The sequence below is a fragment of the Falco rusticolus genome, chromosome 14 (assembly GCF_015220075.1).
Source record: "Falco rusticolus isolate bFalRus1 chromosome 14, bFalRus1.pri, whole genome shotgun sequence".
In the NCBI taxonomy this organism is placed as follows: domain Eukaryota; kingdom Metazoa; phylum Chordata; class Aves; order Falconiformes; family Falconidae; genus Falco; species Falco rusticolus.
This window is the reverse complement of record NC_051200.1, coordinates 11,353,675-11,379,975: the sequence shown is the minus strand read 5'-3', so window position 1 is coordinate 11,379,975 and position 26,301 is coordinate 11,353,675. Positions and strand designations below refer to the sequence as shown.

At 38.1% G+C, this 26,301-nt stretch overlaps 1 long non-coding RNA gene across 2 annotated transcripts in view; it reads left to right on the top strand.

The window, feature by feature from the left end:
- The window catches only part of LOC119157500, a 64,816-nt gene that overhangs the window by 22,155 nt on the left and 16,360 nt on the right, over window positions 1-26,301 (top strand). The window contains exons 3-6 of one of the 2 annotated variants that reach the window (XR_005107548.1): window positions 7,932-8,044; window positions 14,405-14,469; window positions 16,333-16,394; window positions 25,064-25,196. This is a non-coding gene — a long non-coding RNA (uncharacterized LOC119157500). Of the gene's footprint in view, window positions 1-7,931; window positions 8,045-14,404; window positions 14,487-16,332; window positions 16,395-25,063; window positions 25,197-26,301 lie in introns of both variants that reach the window. The other variant, XR_005107547.1, reaches the window with a different exon arrangement.

The following is a 26,301-nucleotide window of genomic DNA, read 5'->3' as shown; positions in this document are numbered from 1 at the left end:
AATCTGTCATGGTGCACGAGGTCATGAGTTAGACACCAGGATGAAGCTCTGACAATGTTATTGTTGGTTCTCTTCCATCCAGGAAAAAAAACCTTTCCATTAAATTGCTAAAAATAACGTGACATAGTTAGTACAGCCTTGGGAAAAGCAAGTTACTGGCTAGAAATTTCTTTGTCAGAAGCATTAACACTTTTTGGGGGGTAAAAAATATGTAAGATTACAGTAGAAATTCACATCTTCATTTTAGTATGTCTTTTTTATTTTAAATTTTATTCAACACACTCTCTACTTGCTAGAAAACAATCATTTTTCTGAAATAATTAAATATAGGTTTTGTTGATTTTGTATGGATTTAATAAAATTCCCTGAAATGAGGGTTTAGTGAAATGCAACAAAGTATTTCTTTCTCTGTCATTGTTTCCATTGTAAGCTATGTAGAATATTTCAATTTGTTTCTTTGCGACCTATATAATGATTTTCCTCTATTTCCCATTACTTATGTTATCCATATATAATTATTTTGTGGATTTCTTGCATGCAGCTATGTCAGTCACATCTTTTAGAAGTCTTCATCAAGTTCTATTGAAGTGCAAACATTTTTATTTCTGTGTGTTTTCCAAGTTTTAAAAAAGCAGTAGAGCTACTGATTTACTTGCAATCCTCTGACATATTGCAAAGAAAAAAGATGAAATTAAGATCTGCAATGTAAGTCTTTGTTCAACAAAGCACAAGTTTTAAAAATAGAAATTTAGTATATTGATAAGTTTGCATATAACAGTGAAGAGACAGTGAAGAAGTAACACAGCTAAACTTGTTTATTCACTTAATAACAACCTGTACATGAAACGTATTCTAAGACCTAGAAAATGGACAACATTTTATGGACTTTGAATTGGGTGGACATCTGGAGAAATTATACTGTGTAATGAGATTTTTTGGCTATTTTTCTGGTTCTTGGTCTTATACCATACAAATGTTCACTTAATAATCATACATACATACAGTGTAATCACATTACTTATCTTTTCCTAGAGACTAAGTAATTCAACTGCATTTCTATGGCTTCTAATTATACCACTGGAATTAGAATTTAGACATGAGAGCTGATAACTTAAAAGAATACTTGTGTAGCAACAGTAGAACAAACAGTAGGAAAAATTAAATTGCTTACATTTTTCAATACTGCAATACTATGGCTAGGCACTGTTTCCCAAGCTTCTTATTTTTAATTTGAAAAGATAAATCAGCATCATTACATTCCATGATTTTTCTTTTCAAACAAAATGAATAAAATAGTTGCTGCTACTACTTACGTGACTAATTGAAGGCTGAAAATGACAAGCAGTTTCAGAGAATGAAACAAGATACAGAACATCAGAGAGAATGATAGGAGACAGGAAGAAGGTCTGATGTTTGTGTTAGAAAGAGTTACTGGGTGTAGAAAGGGAACTAAAATAAAAGGTAGTTGCCATATGTAGCAAACATCAGTGAATTCACAGGAGTTTAGAAAATAGAACTATTGAATCAGTGAAAGCTATACATTATTGTTCATTTTCTTGATTTGTTCTGAAGCTTCTTTCTGCTGATATTTTGGTTTGAGGTAATTCCTACTTCGGCTCTACAAGGAAAGGCAGTTTGAGGTTCTAGGAACTCTTGCCTTTTTGTGTTGATGTAGATGCCTTGACTAACCACCAAGTACGCAGCAGCTTCCAGCTTGCTCTTGTCATCTCATCAAATGTAGATTCCTGGGTGAGGAGGTAAAGGTATCATTGCTCCTAGAATTCTCAGGTTGGTTTTGGGTTGTGGGTTTTTTTTTTTTTTTTCCTTCTTTGTAACGAAAAAAGGCAAGAAACCTTGATGCATCTGAAAGAACAGGTCTGAGCTTCGTTCTCATGGGGAAAAAAGAGCTAGGGGACTGCAGACAGTTTAGGATCTGGTTAAGTTGCAAGGCAAATGTTCCTAGACTGGACTACTTCAGATACCATGGAAAGCCAATGTGCAAGATGTATAAGGTAGATGGCTGTGTTAGGCTGCATGTTATATTATACAGGTGAATAAGAAAGTGAAACTTCTTTTAGAAGTGTAACAATAGGATGATTCCAGGACATACTGCAGAAAGAAACGTAGAAGTGCACCCAGTGAAAAAAAGAAGCTTATTATTGCAATGATTGATTTAATCTTCTGGTGAATAGAAATGTCAAAATAACCCAAAACCTAGACAAAGCCAACCACAAGGCTACAAGGGAGCAAATCGTAGAGTCCCTCAGGACCTGGAAATTGGCGTGTCAGTCACTGATGTGAAAGGGACAGGTTTGCTTGTAGGATTGATGCCATGTTACTATTCCATCTCAGTTCCTATTACAAAAAGTGGCAGTGTTTCTTTGCTCAGGAGACTTCCCTAAATTGGTCTTTCCTCTGAAAAAAAGCTGTCAAAGTCAATCATGTCAAGGAGATGACATACTTATTTTTAACATAATTTAGAAGCAAGTTTTCCCTATGTAACAGACACATAGTAATTCCTCCAAACACTTAGCAAGGTTAGTTTAACTATTAGATGACATAAAAGACTGTCTGACCAATTTGAAATTTTCAGGTCTGGCTGTTGGAGTTGTGTTTGTCCAGATCAATTTCTTGGGCTAAAATTACTGTGAAGTACCGGTTTTCTGTCCCACATACTCCTGTCTGTTGCTTTCAAGGCAAATTTAAATGCTTTTGCTTTAATGTAAAATCCTGGTCTTCTGTTTCATTACAGATTCATTAACGAACTGTGTTTAATGATTTAGCAATAGAGAGGTAGTCTATTGCTTTCTGTGCTGTGCCAGTGATTTTTGAAAAGTCTTGAGCCTTTTGCTAAATGGCTATTGAGTATATATGTTGTCCACATCTGCATATGTTGCAATTCCACAGTACACTAGCTACGTTTCTCAGGTCTGCCAGCTACCCATCCCATACAGTACAAATTCTGTCTGCATTGGCACTGAAGGCTTAACTTGAGACTTCTAGAATTTATCACCATGTATTCAATCAATACATCAAAGTAAAAGGATTTAAAATTTCATTCTTGATCACAGGGTTCAATACGAAAAGGAAAAGCAGGTACCGAGGAAGCTCATGTCACTGTACTGCCTGTTACTGAGAGGGCAGCAGGGTCAACACTGTATCGCTTGTTTTAAATCGGGTATGTTTAGGGCTCATCCTATTTATAGTGGCATCTAAAGCATTGGATAGCAATAGCAGAAGATTCCCATGGTATTATGTGTAATAGAGGTATTTTATATATTTTTCTTGGCAATGCGCTGTTCAGTTCATTCTTTTGCACCAGTGCTGTACCCTAGGTTAGATACACCATGACAATAGAAAATAACTTTTGTGTCATTGAGTTGCCACACATTTAAATTATCAAGGAAAGGCTGATGACAATTTTTCCTGCATTGGTGAAATGTGTCTAGATGGAGTTTTCAGGTGTGATTAGTTTCAGTAATCGAGAGTAGTTTTAAGTTATCGGTGCATTTGTGTCTCAGAAATGATGGATGTTCCAACACTGCTTTATTACACTGACATATTTAAATCACCTATGGTTTAGTTTCTATTTGTGTTATTATGTGCAGTTCTCAGATTGATGTGGACATTTTTCTTGAGTCAGAAGCTACAGCTTGTAGATATAGATAAGGTAGATATTAAAATACCTGGTTTTATAAAATGCATAATGAAGCTAGCCTATTACTCAATATAAAATTAATTTCATATGTATTTTTAAAACGAGATAATAATGTTTCATTATGCACAGCACAGGAATTTCTTGATTTTAATCCATTTCTGATAACTGCTTGATGCACTGTACTTATCTTTTCTTACAATAAATGGAATAATCATGTATTTAGCGATTTACTTCCTGTACTTGGAGGGGAGAATTGTTAGACTTTGCTATGCAGTATTCCAAGGATTTTTTTTTAATTAGAATTATTATCTAGATATGCCCAGTATTTTCTGACTTGATAATTATTAGCCTCTGTGCAGATATACAGATGGCCCATAATAATAATATTTTGCTTAAAAAAACTAAATCTGTTCAGCTGAACAGTAGTTTTGATGGGTTTCTTTCCCACGTGTAAAAACAAAGCCAAAGAACACCTGGGGTGATGGATTAGGTTATAGCCTCCTTGTCTGCAAAGGAAGGATTCTATAAATCCCTCAAAAAGCACTATTTTACGAGACCTGTTGTCCCAAGTCTGCTATTGGACTGTGGGGACCCAGTAACGGTAAGCAAATGGTCCCCAGTGCCTGCGGATTGCCAGTCACAGAGCCCTGTACCGTCAGTGAAGCCAGGCTACGGAGAGCTCAGCGCTGCAGCCATTGCTGGGCACAGCAGCAGGTCTGAGTGCACAGGGTCCGATCCTTGCTGCTGCTCTTCCTTGCTTCTGCAGCACTGTGACATAGTGGTGCTTGGAAAACTTCCATGACTGGCTGTGGAAGAAGAACACCACTTCTAGTGTTATGTTACCTGAAAAAAATAATCTCTACCGTCACTAACACTGCTGCTAGGACATTCCCAGCAAACATCTTAGGGATGCTGAGAAGCATATGGGATAATTCAGACGAGGCCACATGCAGAAAGTGAGGCAACCACATGTGCCCTCTGTGGGACATTGGGGAGAGATGGAAAAAGGAGTCCAACAACGATGACACACTTCTTTCATTGTCCCCCTGCTGTGGACAAGAGGGTAGGCAAGGTTGTGACTAAGCCAGTTAAACTGTGTTTGTCTGAAGATGTGTATCACGTATAAGGGAGTCTTGTTATGCTGCCTCAGCTGTAAGATTCATCTTCCCTCTCGGGTCAACTAGCTTTCAGAAATCCTACTCTTGGACTGAAAAACTTTCTGGAATTCATAACCTTATCAAATACCATGTGCATTTTAAATTAGCAGCTTCCTTTTCCTTCCGCTCTTCCCTCCTGATGACCAAAGCAACAATCCATCCTGGCATCATCATCTCCCAAAAAACAGAGGGTGTTAGTCCACTGTTTCCACTTGGTAATTGGTCTGATTTTGGCTGAACATCATAGTTCATTTCACCACATTTACTGAGGAGTCTGATAACTATTTTTCAAAGGTTTGTTTTCCTTCCAAAGAGAAAAGCTGTTCTCTTTTGATCATGACACTCAAGCTGGTGAAAATTGCTGGATTCACTACTGCTTGTACCAGCTGAAGCTATGACTCAGTACTCGCACTTTTAAATGCTATTGAGAAATACAGTTCATTTATAACATGACACAGAATGTCCATAAAGGATAATTATCAAAATGTAGTATTCTTTTATCCTTCAGCTATATTACTGATATAAAATATGTGAAAAATATTATCATTTTAAATCAGATATTACATAGAGAGTTATCTGATTACCAGCAGAAGTCTTTGCAGCAGATTTTAATTTAGCCTTATGCATTTTTAACATGACAGCTGGAGCACAGCGTGCATATGGCATACTAATAGAGAAGGAGGCTAATAGCCAGTTCTGTTTATCTGTTCTTGCAAAGAAAAGAAACAGGAAATAAGCAAAAATGTTTAAATTGCATGCTGCTGGATAAAAGCAACAGACACTGCATGGCAAACTGAAGTAGTATTCAGCGATTACTTCGTTATTCAATCTCCGGTTTGTTTTTCAGAGACTAGCTAGCTTTTTTTGGTTTGTTTTCAATTACACCACTGTAGTGTACATTGAGAGATCTATCATTTATTTATCAAATAGAAAGTTGTGCTGAAAATGCTGCCTCACTGTAAACTCCATTTTCAGTTGCTCCTCACTTTGCAAACAAGGAGCCCTCTTGAGTTGAAATTTCCTCTATTTGATCATGACATTTTGGTGCTTGTTTGTTTCTGCAAAACTGGGTCTTATTCAGCCTTTTTGAAGCTAGTGTTTTTAAAACAAACATGCACTAAGTGATTAAGAACATGAAAACAAATGTTTCATTTTGTTATTCGTTCATACTGGAAAAAGGAAGAAAATCAACATAGAGAGCTCACTTTTTTTAGAGAGAAAAAAGGAAAATAAGCTCACAAGCTTTAAAATATGTGTTCAGCTCCCCACTATCTCATTATATTGTCAGTGGGATTTTTCTGGTAGGTTTCTTTTATCAAACCAAATTTTTAAATGTATGGGTTTTATAGGTGATCTTCTACATGGTGGGGGTTTTTTTCTTTGTTTTGTTGGGTTTTTTTCAGCTATTCTGATGAATAGAGTGAATTCAAAATGAGCTCTCAAAACTCAATTCCATCAAAGATTATTTAACTTCAAAGAAATGTTAAAGACAACACTATAGCTAGTCTAAAACTATGAGAAAAATAATACAGTTTCTCATCGTTCTTCTCTTTTTAAAGGAAAAAGGAAACCTAATAAAAAATGCAAACAAAATGCTTAAGGAATTTCAGTAAACCAGGAATTTGAATTTGGGAATGCATGGTTAAGTTTAGTATTTTTTTATTAAATATTGTTTGCATGATGGTCTAAATTTAGCATTAATTTTCCTCTTCATTTTTATTATATCAAATAAGGAAAAGTGTGATTTGCAGAAACTTATTTTTCATTCAAAATCTGTGGTTATAGTTCTAAGAACCACAGCTACTCACTGGTTTGCTACCATGTTGCAATTATACATTCATCACTCATTTTGCCTCTATTAGTCTCCTCTTGGACAACTGAGCTTTTCTGACCCCATGCACTGGACCCACATTATGTTCCTGGTTTCAGTGCTAGTGAACTAGCCAGCTTTTGACAAGTTTCTTTTTTCTTACTAGAAATAATGATCCTGAACTGTATTTGTCAAGTGTCTTTGAAATACACAGATAACAAATGTTATATTGCATTAGATATGATTTATTTTGACTTGTAATAGAGTTCCTTTGCACCACTGTGGAAAACGAGGGGAAGGTAAGATTAAATAGATCTGTAGTGCAACATCCTCATGTATTAAACAAGCCAGCCTCCTGAAACATAAATACATTAAATACACATCACGGAACTGTTAAGGGGGATTAAAGAAGAGCAATAGTCTTCATCTTACCCTGAACAGCTGTTAACGGTCAATGTGACCTGGACTCAAATTGGGTACTCAATGGGTAAAGAGAAAATTTTCCCTTTATGGGCTCAAGTTGCCTACCTTAAAGTTAATGACCTCTAAATCAACACTTGATGGTTTAGCACATGAGAAATTCAGGAGGATGGAATACTTTAAACACCTATTGACATTCTGAAGCAGTTTGCTTTCTGACCTTTCATGACAGAATGAGTTCAGCCAGCAAACAAGAGAATGTCAGAATCTGCTGCAGAAACTGACTGCAATTATGAGACTAGCAAAGGAAACAAATGACTTAGGCAATATTTTTAGATTGGAGAATGGTGGGCAGGTTATGAATACAGTACTTAATAGTGAGGTGACATGCAGGTACCCTTTTAAAAGGTCATGCCTGCCTGAGCTGGGAGTGGTTTGGTTTGTAATGACGGCAGAGTCTCTGTCTGAAGTGGTTTCCGTATGTGATGGGAAGCATTGCCTGTGTAATATTCCTGGAATATAGAGATCCAACAAATGGTATTTCTGGAAACTGGATTGTTCTTTGGTATGTCTGAGAAGATGTTAAATGTGGTTCATAAAATGATGGTATTTCCAATTTGATTTCTTAACTGACTCCACATGTTTTGTTTTTTTTAACTTGATCATCAAATGGTGCCAGTTGTTAGTTAATGTGAACCCATTCAATTTGAATCACCTTGTTTATACCTTGCAACACGTCATTTTAAATAGATGTGCCATACCTTCTAATGTACTTGTGCTCCCAGTAATTGAAAGAGTTTCATCAAAAAATGAAATGAAGATTTGCTGAAAATAATTGCACAAAGGTCGAGAAACTCCATTTGCTTTCTCTTCTCCATATTCTTAGGGCCTTGTCTAAGCCCTGGAGAAACTCAGTGAATTTGGGTCAGGCCTTTCACTGTCCTCTTTCAATGAGGGTGTTGCAGCTGCTTTGCTGATTTTGGAAAATCAGAAAACCAGGTGAGTGTTCTTTTCTAACTTCAGTGCTCCTTTTATTTGATTTGTGTTCTGAGAAAAAAAAGCAAACAAAAAAAAAGCCTTATAAGAACTGTAAGAAATTTATCAGGTGGATGTTGCATCCTTCACGATTCTTCAAGTGCTTTTTATCTTGGTGGTGGTTTAGCAATGTAATAGAAAATGATGGGGCTCTGACAGCAATTCTGTAGGAATTTTTGCATCAGACAATAAGAAATGTGTCCTCTTTGATTTAACTGATACTTACACAGTAGATTTGGGTCTGCCTACCATGTGATTAGAAGCCAAATTTTTTCTCTGCTCAGCCCTGGTATTGTAGGACAGTTAGGGTTACTCCTGACTGGGAGCTTCCCTGAAGGACAGTTCCATCGTGTGCAGCTGCTGTGCCACAGAAGTTCAGTTAAGCAGAATTTTTCACTAAAATAACTTGGGCATGCAGGACTGATCTTGCAAGAACAAGATTCACATACACAAAAATGATCCCTCATCTCCTTAACTTGCATCAAGTATGCTTTACAAAGTATTCCTCAAGGATATGAAAGGCAGACCACGGCACAGTATCTTCAGTTTCCAGACATAACTGTCAACTTCAGCAGTCATTCCACTGCAGTGACCTCCAACTTATTCACACAGGCAGCAGAAACATGCAGGGTTTTACAGTGTTTTGAATTTTTAAACAATGTTGGTTTAATGTAATCAACTAAACCGAATCCACAGTGCTACCCTAGTGATATGAATAATATCTGAAATGCAGGATAGAATATGTTCAGAATAGCTGAAATATTTTACTTTCCTGATTGGATTTTAATGATGTTATATGTATGGAATTGATCTCTGAAAAAGTTAGGCCTCTGGCTAACTGACCTTCAGTCCCATGTGACAACATACTTGAAGAATAGACTTAATCCTCTAAAAAAGTGCCATTTGTTGTGCCTAATGCTTTCAATATTACCTGCCTCTCTGTTTTTCACATCACAAGAAATTCATATGCTTGCTAGGAGGGATACATTTAACTCTTATTTTGCAGAATGACAATATAGTCACTATACCTACTGTAGTTATTTTTTGGTTCAGCACAATAGCGAGGATAGTGATTTTATGGCAGACAGAATGAAGGTAAGATAAGGTGAGGAACCAAGTTCTTGAGGTCAGAGGTATAATCTCCTTGGCTGCTGCTTTATGGTGCCAGAAGAACCACGAGCACCTGAAGGCAGTTCCCTTCCCTGCTGCACATGGGTGAGTCCCACTAAATTTGTGCAGACCAAATTGCCTCCTGGACAAGAGCTTTGACGCCAGTTCAGCCACTGTGGGAAATCATGGAGTGATATTTGGGTTGGAAGGCAAATGGCAGTGGAGTTTTTCTAACTAGAAAGTTTGCAATAGTAGATTCTTATTCACAAGGTCATTTTGCCTGCCTCTCTGTGACTCAAGTGCTGTATCAAGCCAGCTCAGGGGAGAGTAGGTGTCGGAGTTAAAGCTGAATTTCAGAGTCTGGAACACTAAGGCAGCGTATAATATTTGCTGGGGGACACTGGTGTTTTGATTTTCCATCACAGGAGGGTTATGCATGCTGGCAGCCTTGAGGGTTGTGCCACATATCTTCCCCAAAGGGGATCTGTGTGCAAAGATTCTGTAAAGGGAAGGATGGCTCCCCAGCTGCCTACGGACATTAGCCGATAGTTTTAAAGCATTCCTCCCTATCCAGAGTGCAGCAGTGCAGAACAGTGTATCACATCCTCTAGCACTGAAAAATCTCTGTCATTGGGGGGAAGCAAATACAGAAATGTGAAACCAAGTGAGCAGTATGAACAGCTGAACATTACCCGCTACTTCTTAATATCAAAGTGTGCAGGTTTCCCACCCCCACCCCCCGCCCAGCCCCCGTGTGTTTCTCCTGAGAAGAGTATCTGATGCAGAAGAGTATTTTTTTTTTAAATCAGATATCAAAATGCTGCAGTGAACAGCTAACTTGCACGTCTTAACGTCTAGAACAAGCACCAACAAACTTCTAGAGATATTCCTGCTTGTATTGCTGTCATCTTTATGTTGGTATTGCAATCAACAGGCTTGCTGTGTGCCATCAGCCTCTATAAGACTAAACCAATTTCGCTGAAGTATGACATATGCCAAATGATAATAGGCTAACAAAAGATAGTCTGTTTTTAAGTTTGAAAGGCGAGAAGGTGTTCTCAGGTACTGAATGGCTGCAACGAACAGCTCAGAAACACAATGAAAGGTTTTTCTGGCAGTTTGCCTTTGGGATAAGGGAGGAAGAACAGCTGGTTACGTTCTACAGGTTTGCTGGCTGATCAGGGCAGTCTACACCGGCTCCCTGCTGCTGACCAGCTGAGGATCTTGGTAGAGACAACTGCAGCCCCAGAGAACAGCCCAGGTGCACAAAAGTGTTTAGAAGCACAACTGCCTTTGAAGCCAGTTTAGCTAAAATGAGTTAAAAGTCATAACACTGCTGAAGATGTTGGCTGTACATCTCTACACTTAAATAATTGAAACACGCTTTTCTCACTGTGGTCCAGGATTCTTTTGTCAGTGGCAGTCTGTTCTCACCTTAGCCCACCAGCTAAACATCCTTGCTCACATGTCGAACAGCAGCATACTAATTAAGAGTGGAAATAAAAATCTGTGGAGGATTAGAAAAGGGAACTTTAAATTAAAATTCTAACTTTATAAAAGATTGTCTGCACATGCAGAACTTCACAGATCATTGAGTTCAGATTCCTGACCTCTGATGTAGGGCAATCCTATGAGATGATAAGGTTGCTTCTAGCTGCTCTAAATGTTTCCACATTTTATCTAGCATTATTTGCTTTCTTTACAAGATGTGCTAAAAATATTTTATGCAATATGATTTTACTCTATATATATAAAAAAAATAATGGCTAAGAGGTGGAGTGTTGCAGCATTCTTACATCTATTAATGCTACTTTATTAATGCATTTATAAGGACAAAGATTAAATATTTATAAGGTTTACTCTTACTTGGTGTGCTGATATTAATCACGTTGTCATGTGGTAAGATTGGAGCAGAAAACACATGTATCTATACACACACCACTCTCTAAAATTCTAATTTACTCTACCTAATTACTTAGTAAATAAATATAATACACTACATATGAAAAGCTGAAGTAGGAAAATATGGTAATTGGAAAATCAAAAAGCACAATTTTCTCCACCAAAGTTGTGCAAGAGCCTTCTGCAGATAAGCAGCTGCATTGAACTGTTGTAGTGCCCTTAACCCTGGGGGTCAGTGCTGGAATACTTCACTTCTGTTCTTATGAAGGTTGTGATTCACATTTATGCTTTCCTGTTATGACATTTGCATTTTCACTGTATAAGTCATTTTATATATGCTGGATACCACTTTTTTTTCCCCTCTTTGTTGTGTCCTAAAAACAGTTCTAGCCAACTCCCAGGGTTACATTCTTTTAGTAATTGACCATTTGTATTTAGATGCCGGAGGCCTTTGGCTTCATCCTGTCCCTTGTATTTCAAGGTCTCTAGTATCATCTAGTGCCTATACTCTCAGGAATGTCTGCTTTGAGGTGTAGAAAACGTGTCATCAGTCTTGAAATGCTGGTGGCTCTCTGCAGAGATTCAAGGTCCTGTTTTAGATGATATGCTAGGCTGATGCTCAGCTGGTATAAATCAACACAGCTGCACTGGATCTGTCAGGACTCAACTAACCTGAACTGAATATGTGGTCCTCTTTTTAGACATTACTCTCTCTCCCATCAGATTTGCAATCTGGTTAATTTTTTCTCTAAGAAGTAGTATAGTTTTGCATACTTGTACTCGCTGAATTTAGCACACCTGTTAGAATGAACAACCTCAATTCACTCATAATCCAACCTCAATACAGAGCAGCTACTGATCATATCCTATTTCTTCTGAGTTCCTTACTGCACTGCAAGCGTGAGATTCACAGTGTTGTATCCTGTCAGTGCTTCTGTCATACTTCTACAGTAATTTTTAATTTTCTGGCAATTATTTCATATTCCGTTTTGGTGGGTGTGCATAGTGAGAATAGTGATACGAACATCTGTGAAGACACGGTTTGAAGCGTACTTCCTTCTTTGGAGAAATAGTTGATGTCAGTTTGTTTTATGTAATAGGCCACGGAGTACCTAGTCAAAACTGCTGTTCTCATCCAGACTAGAAAGATACGGTGCACATTACTGAAAACCTCTTATCATTCTGACTTTGAAGATGGGGTTTTATGTTTTCCTTTGATCAGGAACATTTAATTATACTAAAGATCCAGTTCAGTTATAGTTAGATGAAAAGTCTTTATGTTGAAATTTTGACTTTTCTAAAAAAAAAGATCTTCACATTAATTCTCAAATAACCCTGTAAATTACTGTGCTAGATGGAGGAAGAGTTAAGGTTTGGACTTCTTGGAACATGGGTCTCCTAAAAAACATAGCCTTCAAATCAGTATTTTTTTAACATTCTTTCAAATTTATTTGTACGTCTCTAGGGATCGAATCATCTTGTCATCCTATCTTCCACCCAATTAATTCCTTTTGCTTGATTTTAGTGTCAACAAAATATTCCTAGATCCTGAAAACCCTACTCATCCCCAATGTCTTATATGTTTCTGATCTTTCGTTCATGTTTTATGAACATAATTATAAAAATATATTTTAAGTAGGATACTGGGCAGTTACTGCAGTAGGTGTTGTCATGATATCTCCTGGCTGAATCCAGGCAAGATAGAGCTTTTTGTGTATTGAGTTAGGAAAAAAAGTTAACCTCAATTAGTTTAATCCGCACAACTGTTTGTGCTTGAGAATCAGCTCTGGTGTAGCAGTCCCTACTGCCAGTTGGTGACTGCTAAATCAGAGCTGTCCCCAACTCTGAACAGGGTATAAGGGCCCCTACAAGTGTACAGTGGCAGGCCAGCGTACCCAGTAAAGTAACCCTTTCCCATGTGCATTTAAACAGTAAATTTTACTCATCATTCATTTGGAAAGCAAAGCAAGTTTTAAAGTACGTTTTTCATCTCTGTTACTATGTGGTTTTAGAACTAACCTGCCTCAGACTAATGTTGTTCCATAAGTAGAGTCTTTTGGGATTTTCTCCTCAGTTTATAACCTTCCCCCTTTAGTGCACTTGTCAGAAATTTGGTATAGTTTATTGCACTCTTACACAGGCCTTGCTCCAGGCTTTGCCTCCAGATGGCTGCGGATCCCACCAGTGGGTCGCTTCTACTTCAGCAGCTTGGCTTTTCCTCCTGTTAATGAGCGTACCAACGCTGACACTGCTGTGAGATCGGCTGGAGGAAACTGAAGTGTTATTTAACAATGGAATGTTCCCTAATCTGATGTGCTACACACCTCTGCAAATCCGTCTGCATTATATCTTTCCTTCTGCACTCCAAATTTTTTCTACTGTTTGCATGACAATGAATCTGAGAGGATTGCGAGAAGCTACAAGTATCTCCTGACAGGCAACCATTGGTGCTGATCTGGAGTCCAGGCATGACACGAAGTCAGTGGACTTAAGTAGCCCTCTCCAAGAGAGAGGATCAGATACTAAAGGTGTATTTATTATCGCCCTGAAAGTTTCTTAATTCAATGGTTTATAACACAGACAGCTTGATATCACTTATCTCCAAAAAAGGATCTACCGCTTCTACAATGCCTGGCTTTGTCAAAACTCTTAAGCATGATGACGCAGAGACAACTCACAAGCTTAGGGCTAAGGATGTGCTCAAATGTCATGTTGGCTCCCTTCCTGAGTCCTCTTATTAGTCTTGGAATCAAGGAACGGTCACTACAGAGGGGTAGTATTTGTCCCCCAGTCTTTTGTCTATCTATATGTTCTTGTATTTCATTACCGTAAATATTCCTAGTAGCTCTACCTTCTGATGAAATAATATTTGTCTTATGATTGTCTGAGAATACGCAACTGTGTTATGTATAATGACATTTGGGAGAACGTAATTTGAGTTTAAGGGAGTTATTTTTTCCCACAGCAGATGTATAATTCAATTAACACTAATTTTAAATCTAGATATCACTTTACCTCTGCTGCACTGCACAGGTAATTACTTTCTGGTTAACTTAAATTACTTTGTAGTTGCAACAGTGGAGTTATTCTTAATGCATTTAGAGTACTAAGTCTTGTTTTTAGGACTAGTGAATCCTGTGTCTGATTCTGTACATTGTAGCATTGGACTGCTTGATGAAAATGATGTGATTCCCACTCCTGTAAGTACCCTGTTTAAAAACAGTGTTAAAATGAATTAATGAAAGCATTCAGAGTTAAGGAATTCTGGCTCAAAGTTGGAATATATGAACATTTTTTCCTGTCCCTAAACAGGATGTCTGTAACCAAACATAAGGAATCCACAGCTCTTTCGGGGAGTTACAGGAAGCTAAGAACAGGTGTGTCTTCAGACCAGGTTGGTGTGCATGGTAATCCCCAGACAACAATTAAAATCAAACATTTGATTTTTGTGCTATTATAGACTTTTAACTGGAATATGGCTGTATATGCCTTCATGTTATGGTACTGTGTGTTGGAGGGAAATAAAAGGTTTCCATGCACCAGTGAGCTCGGTAGGATGCTGTGAAGTGTCTCCACCTGCTCTGACAAAGGGGAAGGAGGGTTTGTGCCTTTGTTGTTAAAGCCCAAACTTTACATGAACTGTCATCTGCTTGTGCAGTGATTTAAACGAGATCTTCTTGGGCCTCTTCTTTGTTGAGATAACTTGTTAGTAGTATCTAATTCTGCTTGTTAGTTGAATCTAGCTCTTCTCAAGAGTTAATCTTTCAGCTGACAAGCTCTGCTGGAATGGTGTATTGACAAAAAGCCAGGGACTCTGGCTGAGTTATTTTTTTTTTTTTTTTTTTTCTGCAGTATTCTCAGAAGTGCTTTTGGAATGGAGGGCTTCTCTTAAAATACCAATTGATATGTAAAAGCCACAAAATATACACTTCAAGGTCTAAACCCAGTTTATTCTCTGATAAATGGTCCTTTGGGAAAAATCAATTACAGTGCCAGGAGATAGAGTTTAATCATGTCTTTTGAAAGGCCAGATGAAAATGAAAGGTCATACTCAAATTTATTCCTCCTCAGAGAATAAATGTTTAGTGTCTAGAACTATCTTGGCCCCATACCTATATATGTGTGTATATATATTTTTATACTCACATACACCTACTCCCCCCCCCCCCAAATTGCCCTGTTCAGTGCATTCTGTCATAGAAAACTGATCTTCAGCTACTCAGATTTATGATTAATGGCACATAGAAGGATATATAGGTTTGTTCCTGTGAGGGCATAACAGGATGACAGATCTGGCGGTTGCTGCTATTTTTGCCTTAAAAAACACCCAAAATTCTCTTTAAGGAAGAGAAACAAGAATGAGGAGGGAAAGTAACCCCGGGGCAGCTTCTTAAAAATAATTACAAATAATGCAAAATAAGTTCATTAACTAAGTCTAGAAGACCTATGTTCATCTAAAATTGATTCTGAGAATCCTTATTTTCTATAACCCTGCATTGTATTTTGTTGTGGAATTAGATTCTGATATCTCTTTCCTTTCCCATGTTATAGAACATAAGGTTGTTAATTATTGCTGTAGGGGTAGGTTTGCAGGTTTTCCTCTCAATTTGAAAGTTTATCTTTTCCCCCATGAAAAATGAAACCATGCTGAAAAATGTGGAGCCTTCACATTTCTTGGTATAAAAATCTCAGTATGAGAGCCTTGGTTTTAGTGTTTAAGGTCTCTAGCTTCAATATAAAGCAGAGAATTTTCTTTGGTGCAGGTGTGGCTAGGTGAAATGACATGGTCTCTTCAGAAGGAATTCAAATATAACCATAGTAGTTCCCTGTGGTCTTGAATTTATGAGTTCCTTAAAATCTATAGCACTGCATGGTCTTTGATGAATGTTTACCATGCTCACTGCTCCTGAAAGTTAATCCATTGGCAACTTTGTGCAGAATGGAGGGGGAAGTAGTGCAACCGACGGTATTCAGGCTCTTGTAGGTCTTCACTCAAAACCCAGATTTTTCCTAGACTGTCAATTTCTCAATTTTAGGTAGCATCTAAGAGTTTATATGTTACATGCCTATAATTCTGCATACTTTATTAATAATGACCTGCAACATGTTCACTTGCTTATTTTTAGTAGTGGATATCTGACCCATTACAGGTCTGTGCTCCCAAACTTTGTCCTCAGTGCCAGTGAGACTGACACGGGATTGAAGTCTAAGTGTGTATTTTTATGTGGGTTTCTTTACAGAGTTACTGCTTGTACTTGGGAAGAGCACAGACATCATTCTGAAGGTCGTGTGCTGTCCACAGGTGAGGCATACCGCTTGTGAATGTTGGGTTTATAAGCACATTTCTCACTCTGTGTGTCCTCGTAATTATTCATTTACACTGATTCTTAGACAGGAATGCAGAATGATTTAGATCCTTTTTTCTGGTGATTTTCTTCCCCTCGTGTCATTGTGCACCAAGATGAACTGGTCTAGGAAACATATTATAGTGGCACCTGTCAAATTGCATCATCCTGAGAGGAAGGTATGATGTGGTACATTTGGGGAGGTGAAAGAGATTCTTTTCAGTGAAACCTCTGAGCAAAATACTAAATTGCAGTTCAAATGTATAAAAACTCTTTTGCTTTGTAATAGCTTCAGTAGTAAATCCGTGAGTACTCAAACTTCGGAACAGGAAAGGCCTTGAACTTTTAGAAGAATCAGCAGGTCCTTTCTTTCTTCCTGGACTCTGATGATGGGTGAAGCTTCATAGGAGCAAAGCTAGTGTGGTAGGGAGTAGAGTCTGAGGGGAATGGAAGGCTGATTTCTTTTATTACTAGATTATTTTATTTAACATAATTATTCCCTGACTAATCAGCAGATGATTAAGGCATCCGAGATCACCAAAAACTTTTGTCACCATTATAATTTGTGAAATCCAACTGGATATAATTTTACAGAGAAATCTTTTTTTATTCATATAAAAAAGAAGCAATAAAGAACTCATCAACTAATCCAGCTAACACTTCATATTTCACTCCTAGACTGCTCTAGTAATCAGTTATCATGCTGTGCTTCATTCTCATGTAACCTACCTCTGGGCAAAGAGAAATAATCCATTTCAATTTTAAAATCCTCCTGAAAGTAAGTGAACTTGATCCAAAGACTAGTGAAATAATTAAAAAGGTTTCCTTTAGCCTTGACATGGGTTTTGGATTAGACTGCTTTTTGACTAATAAAGTATTTAATCTGGTGAATAGACTCTCCTTTTTTTACAGCATAGAATGTAAGGTAGAACTGAAATAATTTAATAGCAATTCCTAAAGAACATAAAAGGTCAAGGTTTTCAAAAGTTTTGCTGGGCTAGATTTTCCATGGACAATTTTCAAAACTCTATTATTTTTGACACCTTTGTAAATATCCCCAGGTGGGCTATGCAATGTCACTTTTTTTTTAGTTCTCCCAGGTGTTGTTTACTATCTTTTCTCTCTTGCAGTAGCAATCAGAAATGCTAAGCGAAAGGTAAAGGTGGATGTTAAAAAGTTGGCCAGTGGCCAAGCTGAAGCAACATAGCACTTTGGGGAAATAGTGCATGTTGGACACTTTAGATGTGCATTAACTACATAAGAGGAATGTTGAGAGGTTAATTGCTATGAGTGAAACAAAACAGCAAAGATGTTGTCAAATTAGCCTACCTGACTATGCTTATGAGCGACCGAAACACTGATACAGACTGTAGAAAATAATGAAGTTTATAATCAGTTGCAGTAAATAATATGCTAATTATTTTAATTATTACATTTAACTCAATGGTATTCATTAGATACTTTTTAAAATTCAGTTTTATCACATGCTATGAGATTGAGAATCACAGTTTGGTGAATAAAAATGTTAGTTAAAATGTAAGCTCCACTTCAATACTCTGGCCAAGCCAGCAGTATGGCAACATCTATCCTGTTTTGTGCAGAGGAGACTAAGCCAGATCCACAAAGAGACTCTGGCAGAATCAGTGTATTTAATTCCAAAAACATGGCCCTGTACACTGTGGTGTAACTGACCCTGCAGATGCCTAAAGCACCTTTCCATTAAGTCCGTAATATGCCTACAGTCATGCCAAGAACTACTTCATATTTTTCGGGGCTGATTAGCCAGAAACTCAGACAGTGTCTTGCTCTAAATCCTCTTGGAGGTTTCCTGGTGGGCTTCTCAGAATGCTCCTAGTAAAGGATGGAAGACTTGAGCTCCTGCTGCTCATTCTTTAATTTGCACCCTAAGGAAGAACTGCTGCTCTTCTTCCATGTACTGGTGTAAGGGCTAGAGGATTTGTCCAACCAATGGGAGATTTGAATTTGTTTACCTTGTTTGTCTGGAATATTTAAAACTATGGCTTCTCAGGACAGATCTCTATTTAGTAAGGTTTGCTTGATGTTTTGAAAGAAAAATGTATGTTCTTGCCCATTGGGCAGGACAGGCAGAGCTTCCAAGGAGAAGGTACTATTTGTTGTAGCGCTGCATGAAGGCCTTATTCTCCTGTCTTACCCTCTGTCCAGTCACTTTTGTCAAGAGCCTTTCTTTATTTACTAAATTCCAACAACATCCAACTTTTGGATTTTGGATGCTTGAGGAGTTTAACTCTCCATGTGAAAGGTAACTCAGTGCCTAATGGAATTTGCTGCACCTCAGTCTGAGAACCTACAACAGACATAAAGCTGTGCCTAGCTCAGGTGACTTGAATTCATTATTATATCTGGCTTGCAGCAATTAGTAAAGGAGGAATTTTCTTAGCAAAGATGTCAGGTTGCTGCATACATAATGCAGATCCCAATGATTACAAGGAGCTTAGACGAGCTGTGCATGCTAGCCCCCAGCTGATCCTAGCCCCGGCTTCCTCTTGGTGATTTCACAACATGTATGCTAGAAATCACAGAACAAAGCTCTGCTTTTGCTCTGTATCTATCCTTTCTATAAGCCATAAGAGTTAGCTGACCTTTTCTATTCATGGGTGGCAGGCAGCCAGCTGTCCATCTCAGATGCATAGTTTGTTTTGTGTGACATAGGTAAATACATGCCAAAAGAATCTTAATCTCAGAGGATAAGTCTTTACTAACTGTTATCTCAACAAAAGCTTAGCAGGGACTAGAGATTTATAACTGAACTGCACTGCTGACTTTGTTAGAAAAGACGCATGAACCTCTTACAAGATTGTAATCTATGTGCAGTAAAACCAAGGCACTAAGAATTACTTTCCTATGTGGCAGAGCCTCAGAATATCATGATTACGGAAATCTATTTGATTAAAAGATTCAGGGAGCCTTAGCTGTTTATGAAAAATGAAGCAGATTAGGAAACTCCTTTTCAGAATCCAATAGCAAAATGGATGTGTAACAAAAAAGTCAGATGTTTCTTTGCCTAAATTGTAGTTCCCCTGATACATGCTTGGAGATTTACATGCAGGTCCTTAACTTCAAGCCATTCCATTCCTGCTGAGATGCAGCATATACTATCTCAGTGTTAGGTTAGTGGAACTATGGGCTTTTTGAAACATGAAGAGTGTTTGCTGTTATCTGCCTGAAGTGTACTCTGCAGACAGACTTACTTTGTGGCTAACCATTAAATAAAAAGCATTTTGTCCTGTCTATATAGTATTTTATATTTATAACTATTTCATCACTTGTTGAAAATAACTGTGGAATACCCCCCTCAAAGTTCTGTTTCTTGTCAGCCAGTGAAATCACTTAATTGTCTGATAATCTGAGACATTTTACCACATATATTTCCCCTTCATCAAGGTTTAGTTCTGTTGGCTCCACTTACACATTTCTGACTAATTGGACAGGATATCCTAGTAGACAAACTTCTGCAGAACTCAAGGTATAATTTAGGTGTGGAAAGAAGCTGCTTTATCTCAGTCTGATTCATTAAAACACAGGAATTTTGAAATTTGCTTAATATCTGCTTTAAACCTTTGCATCACATACAACAAAATTAATCAAAGAGGAGGTTTTTTCATATTGTTGTTAAGTTCATATAGAAAGATTCAGAGACACACTAGTGCAACTGTATATACCAAGTTAGTACGATCCATTCCAGACTCTCACAACAGAAGAGATGACGAGAGACAATAATTACACTAATTCACATGAATGTTAAAGTTCTGTGGAGTGAGGCTTTCTAGTCACTGGAGCTTCAGAAGTAGTTGAGTAAAGAGATTCACTGTGTTGCCTCTTCTGTGTCTTCAAGTCTTGCATCTTGCACATCCACTTGCACCGCCAAGATTTTGACATAGAAGTACCTTGGGCTTTTTATCCTGAGGCTGAAAGCAATGGAGAACTGCTGGAAATGCAACACAACTGAAAAACATTGCCAGATCATGTTGCAGTAGTGTGGTTCCAAGTGGGGGTGAAGACAAGAGAAAGAAGCTGTTAAGCTTACTATTGTACTTTTGCCTGAACAAATAAAACCAGCCTGTCTACTTCAAGCAGGGTAGTCAACACTGCAAGACCTGATGAAACATTTGTCTCGAATGAGGCATTCCAGGATGAGGTCACCGTTGGTTGTGGAGGAACTTAAGGAAAGGTTGGAAGTCATTTGCCCCAGACTTTCAAAGGTTTATAGATAGTTACTCTTGCCAGCTTCAGTGCAAGTGGAGCTCAATGCCCTTTGTGTCCTGTCAGTCCTGTGTGGCCGAAGGGACTGCTGGCATACCAAGTGCTCCGAGCTCACCCAGTTAGACATGTATGTACAAGTCAACTCACATGTTTGTGGCAGTGTGGAAATGGGAGCTGGCAGAATAAAAGGACCAAATAGGAAAGGCATTTCATTTGAGGAGCAGATAAGAATCTAGCATTGCCGTGTTTCACTGCTCAGCATGTAGAACATCTGTTTAATTCCTTTATGTCTTGGGTGTCCTTGTGGCTAAAGATTTGACATTCACAATTTTTTTTTGGACAAGTACATGCTACTGAAATGTTCCTTTTTAGTACCATATACTGTAATTCAGTGTTTCCATTTGTTTTAGAAGCTGGCATAATGTCCTCCAGTTGTCCTCTGCTGAAATCTAAGCTATCGTGCTGAGAGGCAGAATACAAAAGGTAATTTTCTGATAGATACATGTCAGGGAACCTTAGACAAAACTACTTTGGATGTAGAATATATGCTTGCCAGACTTGTAACCTCAAAACTTAGTTGTATTTTACAATGTGTAAATCAGTTATTTCTATTTGTGATGTATTGCTGTACACAAATACATAAAAAGTAATTTATAGAATATTGATCTTTTTCTAGGTAAAATGGAGACATTACTCCAACCTTCAGTATGCTGTGTATGTATATCTGCCTTTGTGTGTGTGTTTGTATATACATATCCACTCTCCCCACCCCACCCCCCATCCACATGCACAATGTGATTGTTCAGCCTGTAAATAAAGAAATGCAGATCTGCCATTTTGACATATGCATTGGTTTAATTTATTTGTAGCTGCCATTTCGTGTTCTGGCGTGATTTTGGAAATTAAAATGAAAAGTTAATGACATTTTATAAAATAATAAGGTATTTTTAAAATTTTTATTTTAGGAACAGGACAACATTACTGCTGGTAGTATTATAGAATGAAGGCCAAGCCATGAAAAATGTCGATTAGACAGCTTTGGAGACAGGGAGCCTTTGTTTTTCTAGAGATAAGATTATACTTCCCACATAACAGCCGTTTCACATTGCTGAAATCTGTTCTATCACCACAGATCAAATCAATAAAACAAGTCCATTTAACAGGATTCCTGGAAACAGGAAAATATGGATTATTTGACAAAACTACATTTCTGTTTTCTAGTTTATTACACAGAGCTTTTGTCTTTTTTGGTTTGTTAGATTTTTGGACTTTTTTTTGAAAGATCCATGTTGAAAAAGCCATTGTTTTTTCAGTGAGCAGAATCTGAACAGATTAGATATCCTCATCTCTTTGTTTTTTAGAAAAAGAAATAGCTTTGAAATTTCAGATCCTAAATGGCACTGTGGCACTGAGAGATCGCATGTAGCTTCTGAAGTTACCAAAATAAAAGACAGAGCCAGGACATTCCCTGTGGTGCAAAAGAAGGGAACTCCTCTCTCTGGTGTGCCGAAGGTACCTCCAGTACGCAGCCTCAGAGCCTGGCCTCTCTTCACAAAAGTCTCAAGCAGGAGCGTAGTTTATACCCTACTCTGAATGTTCTTATAGCTTTCATGACTATACAGTGGATGCAAAATAGGCGAGGAAAGAGTTCAAAACCTTTCCTTTATTTGTTCCTGGTGTAGGAACTACCTGCTTTGACTTTTTCCTAGGATTAATGCAGCTAAACAGGATCGTTTTGCTGCCTGGTTCTCCATGTGATTTTGTGTATGAAGAGTCAAAGCTAATTTTTTTGATTTTTAAAAGAAGTGTACAGAATTTTTTTCTTTCTATGTAGTCTTTTACTTTGAGCTTTCATGATCAAGACCAGAAAAGATAGATAAGTGCATAGAAGACACATTACATACAGGATCAGAAGTATATGAAATTTGGAATAAACTTCTACCAAGAATTATTTAAACAAATTGTGTATAGCAGATACAGCTGAGTAAAAAGAGGTTGCTTGTAGAGGGGAATGCATGTGACTTCATTTTGAGTCCAATACTTTACAAAGGCATGCTGGAAGAAATGCTGCAAGCCACCCAAGGTGATGAATATATATTGTACAAAAGGACAAATGCCAGATATTTGAAGGGAAAACGTTTCCTAAGCACAAATAGAAGCAGGAAATATAAACTGGAAAATATGTACTGAATGAAGTATTCGCTGTGGAGTAACTGTCCAACGCTACTGTGACTGCTAGTTGTCTTTGATACTTTAGGTTATTTCTGCTCAGCCTGCAGATAGATATAGACAGTGTCTATGGGGCTGGCATACTCACTATCACATAAATTTTTCTCTAATGCAGTCTAAATGTCAACAAGATAAGCAGATTGAATTTACTTTCAGTTTTCATGTTTGATAAGGACAACCAAATCAAGAAAGCAACAGGGAAGCAGGTATGTAGATAAGTTTTTGTCTTAGCCCAAAAAGGTAAGAAGTGCAAAATACCAAAGGGAGAAAGGTTTGTGAGCATTTATCAGATGGTGAGGTCATGCTCATACTTCCCTCTTTTCACAAAATGCACTTTGGATGTCTCCATAAATTTGAGTCTGCCCTTGCAGAACAGACGGCTAAAAGAGGTATCACCAAAAGCTCTAGATTTATACTTACCAATTGCCGAACCCAGAAGCACTGAAAGATTTGCCACTGTAGTTTGACTTGAATGGTTATGTCAGTTCCCATCCACACAACTAATGTTTGTGCAGTGTGAGCTTTGGCATGAACAAGAATAAAGAACATTTATTGGGGATATCTGACAGCATTGTTGTGGAGCAGGCGAGAAAGAACAGCTGTTATCTTTCATAGAGAACTTCTGTTACTGTGCATCCATGTAATGGGATAAGGAATTCCCCTGTATTTGTTTTCTTGAGCATAAGCAGTGGCACAGAGGCATGGGGCAATAGAAGAGTGCAGGAATGGGGGGATGAATGGGCAGGAACCTCAGCTCCATCTCTGCCAGACCATGGACAATCACAGGTGGGTGAAATCACCACTGTCTTGGCTGCTCTTCCCTTTCCAAATGGGGCATGTGGTGGGTTTGCATGAAGACAGGAAAAGGCAGAGGCATTTATCAGGCTGTATGGTAGCACCACGCTGTGGAAAGAAACACCCAAATGTGTTAGATGCTTATGGTATCTGCTGATGTGCACATCTGGATGTGATCCTTGTTTCTGTTCCATTGCACATGGATCAGATTAAAGTTGAGGCCCAATGAGTATGGAGTAAGAACTAACCAGCAGAGATAATCCAAGCTTAGTTAACTGGTCTGTTGTGTTCCCCCAGCCTCTGGTGATTAGGATGGTTTATTTTGGCTTTTGGATATTCTCTATCCTTAAAAGCCAGGCAGCCGTTCCCTGTAGTTACCCATCTGACTGCAGATTGCAGGGCCTGGCTCCGCGAAAGGCTCAGCGACCGCAGCTGAGTATGCCAGAGGACGAAGAGCTCTGTCGATATGAATTAAGATAACATTTACCACCTTACTGCTCACAGCTGAGTAAAATGAAATGTCTAGCAACAAATTTTAGCTGATTTTAAAAAGACACAGATACATTTTTCATCTGAATTGCTTTCACTGACTCTCTACCAGACTAGGCTTACTGATTCTTCACTGGCATTCACCCAATTAATCTGCAGAAATTAGAGACACATGAGAGACTGGCCTGGCTGTTATTCACAGAGCAACCTTTACTCCATGTGAGCAATGCTACAAGAGGTTCACGTGCAGCTGAACCAGCACATCCCAGTTGCAGCAATGTGGAAGTCCTAGGTAGCTACTCTGAGCTGTGCACAATACCTGGCCTTTGTGAAACACCCTTTTTAGTGGGCAAGTATGTTATAAATTTTTGGGAACTTACACAATATTTCCTGTAAATGGACAGTGGACCATGTAACTTTGTGGAAAGAGCACTGAATTGAATGATAGGGCAAACTTTGATTCAGTCCAAGGATTTGTCTCTGATATAAGTGGTGAACACAGGCAAGAGATCGTCCCCCATATGTCTTGGTGTACAAATGACAACTTCTCCTTTTGAATAGCTTTGAAAACCACTTAACTACGTAAGAAGTAGGTATGTCATATATCGTGAATAAGGCAAACACATGATGCTTTATATGATTTGAGCTACAGACAGTTTATTCCTCATTTCTAGGCTTTGGGTTTTTTTTATTCTGGTGGCTAACATGTAAAAATGTAATTTCTTTTTTAACATTGATTATTTCCTTATGTATAGGTCACAGCTTAAAGATTTGTTGTTATTTTTCTGTCTATACTAGTTTAATTAATCAGAGACTAAACTCTAGAAAGATTTTCTCAGAGCGGAGTGATTAACTGCTTTGGATTTTTCAGATATGTGCTGCCCTTTAAAAGGAGTGCATACTGTCTTAATGAGACCAGGATGCCAGAACATACTATGAAGACTTTTTCCTCCCCACAGGCAAGTCCTTAATGCAAAAGTCTGAAGTCAATATACATCCAGGAGGTATGTTTTAGTGTAATTATTTCAAGCCTCATCTCTTTGTCAGAAAAAAAAAAAAATGGCACTTGCCTTTAGTTCCTTTAGTATGTTAATAACTTTACAGCTGCTTATAGAAAAAAATCAGTCTTCCACAATGACACCAGTTTGTATCTGCTGAAGCACCCCATCTGAGCAATAATAAATCAGTCATTTGAAATGGCACTAGTGGGTGGATTAATAGGTGTTGAAGAGTTCATATCCTTGCAGGTGTGAGCATTTATGAGGGATATGTTGTATATGCTTGCCCCACTCCTGTCCTCTTCCCTTACAATCTCAGTTAGCCACCGTTGGAGGCAAGGTACTGAGCTAAGTTAAACTTTGCTGTGACCTAGTGCTGCTCTCAGTCACATTGTTATGTTCCAGGTGTGACTACAGAGACGGTTATGGACAGATTCATGCTGCTTGTTAACATTGATTTGGGAGCCCACCAACTGCTGTGCATAGCACAGTACAGCGCTGTGTCTGAATTAATAAGCCATGCTAAATTCAGTGGGCAGAGAGCCACAATGATGTGGCTGCATGGTTTCCAGGCTGAAGCTGGGTCATGATCCACCAGGCTGAGCACTGGCAGAGCTAACGTGGCATTGTCTGCATTGTTTGTCTCTTGGCAAACTGAGGAAGACAGTACTGGATCAGCAATGCTTGGGTTACATTTGGAATATTCTTTTTCCAAACATGACGTGTTGGAAATGTTTATTTCCTCTGTCTCCTCCCTTCCAAAGGGAAAACAACAACAAAAAAAAAAAAAGAAAAAGAAAAAGAAAAAAGATGTTCTGCATAATCCTGAAAACTCATGTAAATATATCAAGTATTCTGCTGTTTATTCATTAGATGTCTGAGATGCCACATCAGTACAAAGGTAAACTATTATAACAGAGTTGTTTATGATGATCTAAGGGTAGAAAAGGGGTGCAAATAAAGGTACAAAGTAGCATGTAATGGGTTGAAAAAGGCTGGCCATCTTCTGGCACATAAGCCCTTCATCAGTTTGGATAGCTGTTTCTATTTCAGACCTGGCAATAATTCATGTGTCCAAAATGTGTCTGTGTTTCTGTGAAAATATCAGCTG